The sequence below is a fragment of the Pan paniscus genome, chromosome 10 (genome assembly GCF_029289425.2).
Source record: "Pan paniscus chromosome 10, NHGRI_mPanPan1-v2.0_pri, whole genome shotgun sequence".
NCBI lineage: Eukaryota > Metazoa > Chordata > Mammalia > Primates > Hominidae > Pan > Pan paniscus.
The window spans coordinates 95,001,032-95,007,478 of NC_073259.2; positions in this window are offsets into that span (position 1 = coordinate 95,001,032).

The window sequence follows — 6,447 nt, forward strand, 5'->3', positions numbered from 1 at the left end:
ACTGCCTGGGCCCAGCATGGCTTTTCTCTCCTCTCTGCTATGACAGAACAGCACTGAGTTCAATGTAAAGTCCCCCAAATGCTGTGTTCTCCCTCCCTCAAGTGCACAGGCTCTCTTTGTTGCACAGCTGAAGATGGAGGAGGGGTGGGATTGGCAATTCAGAACTAACTCTTCTACTTTCTTCAATGCCTTTTCAGTGATATAAAGTTAAAAACAGGTACAGTGATTGCTCACCTGATTTTTGGTTCTTGTGATGGTGCTTTTCTGTGTGCAGATAGATATTAAAATTTGATGTTCTCACGGCAGGAGAGACAAATGGTGTAGGCTTCTATTCTGCCATCTTGCTCTGACTCCCTTGAGTTAATTTTTAAAATTAATTTTCTTTTCTAAGACTTTCAGTTTCAGCAAAGATAGATTAGCTTATTTTGGACTGACTTTTTTGCTGCAAATAACTGTAAATGTGAGACTATATATATATGAAATTTTGGAGAATAACCAATAGAGGAAGGATATGAGCATAGACAATCACTGAGAAACATTAAGCGTATAAGATAAGCTATATATTCATCTTATGTTTCCTCTGAGGATTTTTTTCTTAATTTTTTATAGAAATAGAGTACAAGCTGAAAGCAGTAGTATTAGTGGCTTGAGGAAACAGATGTTGGAGCTTGACATAGTTTAAACAGATTTGTAGAACGCAGGATCATTTCTAAAAAGTAAGAGGCACACCACAGAAGTTATAGCTATACCATGTAAGTGAAAGCAAAACTAAAATAAACCAGACCCAGCCAACCCTTGAGAATGAAAATATTTCCCACAAATTTAAGCAAAAACTGATTATTCTGTAGCCATGGTTGTAAATAGCCATCAAAATCTGAGTTTCATTGATCAGCGGCAACTCAGTGAACGCATTTTTACAAGCCAATAAATCAATGTAAATCTCTCATTTATGGTAGTCAGCTAATCATACACATGACTCCAATAAATATGCATCTATATGCTTGATAACTGATAAACAGCCTATTTTCAAATAACAACCTGTGTGGTTGATGTCAGCTCACTCATGCTTCTGAAAGTCTACCAATACATGAATTCTGTCCTCATCAAAGTCCCTATGGAAGATGAGTTCTCAGCTCTACTTGGAAATCATATGTCCAATAGAAACAATTTTCCCTTAATATAGTAAGAGATAGTTTCAATTTTTAAAAAATTTTAGACATCAATTTTGATTTCATCATCCAGTGATAATCTAAAACCAACCCAATATAGTATCAAAGAGATCCACTGGTACTCTATCTACCTGCCAAGAGAAAAATAAATCGTATATAAAAAGTCATATCACCTAGCCCTTCTAAAATGTTTTCATCCACAATAATATGGGTTCTACTGAAAATTCAGAAACTTGAAATAAAATATGACCAGATGATCAAAAAGGAATAAAAACAGACTATGAAAACAGACCTACAGACGATTCCCATAAGAGTTGCCAAAGTTACTTTAAAATTCTGAGAATACAGTCAAGAAAATAGGAGAAAAGGATAAAATTTCAAAATGTGAAGATTTTCAATAGAGATATTCAATCTATAGAAAAAGTATTAAAATAATTGTAAAGAATTGAAAATAATACAATACCTATAATTAAGAATTCATTAAAATTATCAGCATTCCGGAAACAACAGAAGATATAATTAATGAAATTGAAGACATTTACTTAAATAGAATAAGAGAAAATTTATTCCTGGAATAAGTCATGATGAAAAATAAGTCTTGGAAGATTGTCTGGTGGTATCTACTAAAGCTAAACAGAGTAACTTCATTTCAAGGTATATACCCAAGAGAAATGAATGAATATATCCACCACAAGTCCTGCCCCCAAACATAAATTGCAGCTTTATTTATAATTGCATAAACTAGAAAAAAAATAAGTATTTTATTTTATTTTTAACTTTTATTTTAGGTTCAGGGATACAAATGCACGTTTGTTATATAGATGAATTGCATGTCACAGCAGTTTGGTGTACAGATTATTTTTCACTCAAGTCATAAGAATAGTACCCAATAGGTTGTTTGTTTGTTTTTTTATCTAGCTCTCCTACCATCCTCCACCTCAAGGAAGCCCCAGAGTCTGTTATTCCCTTATTTGTGTCCATGTATACTCGATGTTTAGCTCCCACTTATAAGTGAGAAGATGCAGTATTTGGTTTTTGGTTCTTGCATTAGTTCACTAAGGATAATGTCCTCCAGCTCCATTAATGTTCCTGCAAAGAACATTACCTTGTTGCTTTATGGCTTCATAGTATTTCATATGTACCCCATTTTCTTTATCCAGTCTACAGTTGATAAGTTTTAGGTTGATTCAATATCTTTGCTATTGTGACTAGTGCGGCAATGAACATACACTTGCATGTGTCTTTATGGTAGAATGACTTGTATTCTTTTAAGTATATATCCAATAATGGGATTGCTGGGTTGAATAGTAATTATTTAAGTTCTTTGAGAAATTGCCAAACTTTTTTCCACAATGGCTGAACTAATTTACATTCCCACCATCAGTGTATAAATGTTCCCTTTTCTCTGCAACCTGTCCAGCATCTGTAACTTTTTGACTTTTTAATAATAACCATTCTGACTCATGTGAGATGATATCTCATTATTGTTTTGGTTTGCATTTCTCTGATGATTAGTGATGTTGAGTATTTTTTCATATGCTTATTGGCCGCATCTATGTCTTCTTTTTAAAAGGGTTTGCTCGTGTCGTTTGCCCACTTTTTAATGGGGCTGTTTGTTTCTTCTGTGTGTGTTAATTTGTTTAAGCTCCTGATAGGTTTTGGATATTAGTCCTTTGTCAGATGTTCTCAAAAATTTTTCTCCCATTCAGTAGGTTGTGTATTTACTCCATTGACAGTTTATTTTGCTGTCTAAAGCTTTTTAGTTTTATTAGGTCTCATTTGTCAATTCTTAAAAAAAACAAGTATTTATCAGCAGTAAACATTAAATAAATTACGATAAATCACAAAAGGGTACTACACAGCAACAAAAAACATTGAGCTACTGCTAAGTGTGACAAAATGAATAAATATCACAGATATCTGAAAGAAAACAGAAACTGAGTACGTCTGTACATGCAGTATGATTTTATTTATATACGATTCAAAACAGGCAGAATTAATCTATGGTGGAAAAAATGTGTACTTTAAAAGGAAAAAATTGAGTCACATTACTGTTGCTAAATTCACCCTCACATCTTCAATTAGGATAGAACACACATCTATTCCTTCTTGTACAAAAGAAGGAGGCAAAAACAATAATTAAAAAAAAAGAAAAAGAAAAATATAGATACCAGCAAGAAACTATCCTTTTCCCTTCACTTTAATTTTGTTAGTGCTTGACCTCTCCCAATACCTAGAATCCAACCAACTAAGTAAGGATTTAAAGATACAACTGAAGTATAATATTTTGGCTAAGAAAAAAATCTAGTTTTGAATTTCATTTTACATGTTTTCAGAATATCCATACAATAATTTTTGAGTAGTGTTAGGTTTTATTTCTTGAAATGAATTTTCTGCAAATAGTGTTTAAGAAATCTGATAACAGACTGTGACCTAATTCTGAATACCTGAGAAAGAGGTGATATCTCAGGTGACCACCTCAAAGGCACAGAAAATGAATCAGCTGTTTCTCATTATCACCCACCTTCGAGGTACAGCAGCAACATTTCTTCACCTTTACAAAGGTCTAAGGTGGTAATTATGTCTGCATTCTTCTTTTATGATAGACATAGCAGCCTACAAAAAGCATTAATTCAACCTTGTTGATTACATTACTTCTAGCTACAAAGGTAGCAAATTGTTTATTTTCTGAAATGACTTATTACACATCTGGCTTTAGTAGATTAAAGAAAATATAAGCTCATTTGAATTTGCATGCATAAACTGGAACTATTGATAAATGCGACTGTAGCATTAAAATGTTTTATGTTAATTTTTTTCTATGACAACAGTTTTATAAAACCACGTACTTTAAATGAATGCCAACCCAAACTGGCATTAGAATCGTTGACATTCCAGTACAATCACTCTGAATGTAATAATATTTAAATGAAAATATCTGAGGTTTTACATTTTTAATATAATTTCAGTAAGAATGCAGTGAAACAACAGGTGAAGTATTATAAAATTTTCTGTATAGTGTGCTAAAGATTAAGAAAGTGAATTCTATTTCTTTTATCTTATCACTTATATATATAAAGAGTACAAAATCAAACATTTTTAAAAATTGAAAAATAATTCTAAATATCTCCCTATACATATGATAATATTATACTCAAATATTTTGAACCTATAGAATGACTTTTGGGAGTATTTTGGTTGTGCTCCTGTGGGTGTGTGTTGATGTGCATTACACTTAATTTTAATTTTTATAGATACGTAATAGTTGTACATATTTATATATTACATGTACAAACAATGTACTTATTGGATGATTAATAAAAACGTTGTCACTATAGATTTATGTGAATTTAAAAAAAATGGAGCACCAAAACAACTAATGTTTTTCTAAAGGATCACTTCCAGTGAGCAGATAACCTCTTGCTTTATAAATCTGTTAAAGGAAATGTATATTAATTGGTGATGGTACCCTTCCTTTAGTTGTAAAGATTTTTCTGGTGTGTGTGTGTGTGTGTGTGTGTTTAAATTTCCACTTAATAGTTTTTTTGTGCTCAATAGAATTTATTTATTTATTTATTTACTTATTTATTTTTAAGACAGAGTCTCACTCTGTCACCCAGGCTTGAGTGCAGTGGCGTGATCTCGGCTCACTGCAACCTCTGCCGCCCAGGTTCAAGAAATTCTCCGGCCTCAGCCTCCCGAGTAGCTGAGGTTACAGGCACCTGCCACCACTCCCAGCTAATTTTTGTATTTGTAGTAGAGACGGGGTTTCACCATATTGGTCAGGCTGGTCTTGAACTCCTGACCTCATGATCCACCTGCCTCGGCCTCCCAAAGTGTTAGGATTACAGGAGTGAGCCATGGCGCCCGGCCGTGCTCAATAGAATTTAAATGTTATGTTTGATTTGGTAGATATACTGTAACCCCAAGCTTGAAAAAAAAAATTTTCAAGAGAAAAGTCTCTCTATCCATAGATCAAATTTATAGGTAAAATTTCAATTAAGCTCACAGTTTACTGAACATTCAATACTCAAATGTATTATAAGTCATTTTCAAACAAAGATATTGAAGTGTAAGAGGTAATAGCCTAAGACTGATCATCTGCCAAGTGACCTGTTTTATATATATATATATATATATATATACACACACACACACACAATATATATACATAATATGACCTTTCATATATATATATATACACACATGTATATATTATATATACATATATATAATATATACATTTAATATATATGTATATATGAAAAGTATTTTCTCTTTCTCAAAATGTTACAGAAACTGGCTTAGGTTAGGTTTAGAAAACTCAACTTCCTCAGTTGCAGTGCTTGGATACTAAGACTCTACCTCTAGCTCTGTCATTAAAGGGAAAGACTGATGCTTCACCAAACACAAAGGCTAGAGTGGTAAAGTCTGTCATTGGATTGCTCCGCCACATAGTTGCAACCACAAGGATTAAACTCCAGCCCTGTAATAATACCATAAAAATGCTGGTTCTTCCACTAACCATCAATGCTGAACCATCAGGATGAAGCTGTAGCGAAGATTTTAACAAGTCACATTACTGTCATATCCTGATCACATTAATAAGGCAGCTCAAAGCTCCCCAGCTCACAGGTCAGATCTTGTACTCAAAACTTCCGAGTACGATGAGCAATCTTGATTGTTACTGTTCTCTTTCCATGATATATCACATATATGGACACTAAAATGCATTAGAAGTTCCTTATGTAGGTAGGTTTGCAAAAATAATATCATGACCTCCTAAACCTGAAGGAATACATTCAAGGAAAAATAATGAGTTTAGGCAATAACATGTCAAATTGTAAATTTATTTAAAACTGGTTTACCAATTTTAATTAATTTGAATATAATTTTAATGACAAACCTGTGTTACTTAAGTGTCCTATTGTTCTGTCAATTGATTTTAAAAAGATAGGTACATATATATTACATACGTTTCTGTTTACATTTACATATAATATATAGTATTTTACAATGATTCTTCCTTCTCTTTATAAACAAAGTAAACAGTTTCTGCTGGGCTAAGTCAGATATTTCCTGATCACCTAACTAAGAGAAGAAAAATAAAATAGATTTTTCCAGCCCATGGTTGTTTCATTATTCCAGACAACACTTTATATTGATCCTTCTCTATTTATTTCTAATTTTGTTGCCACTGATTGAGTTGAGCTCTAAATCTTGTGATGGCTTACATGCTGTTAGGATGCTGCATTGCTACCAGAAGCACCAGGTAGCA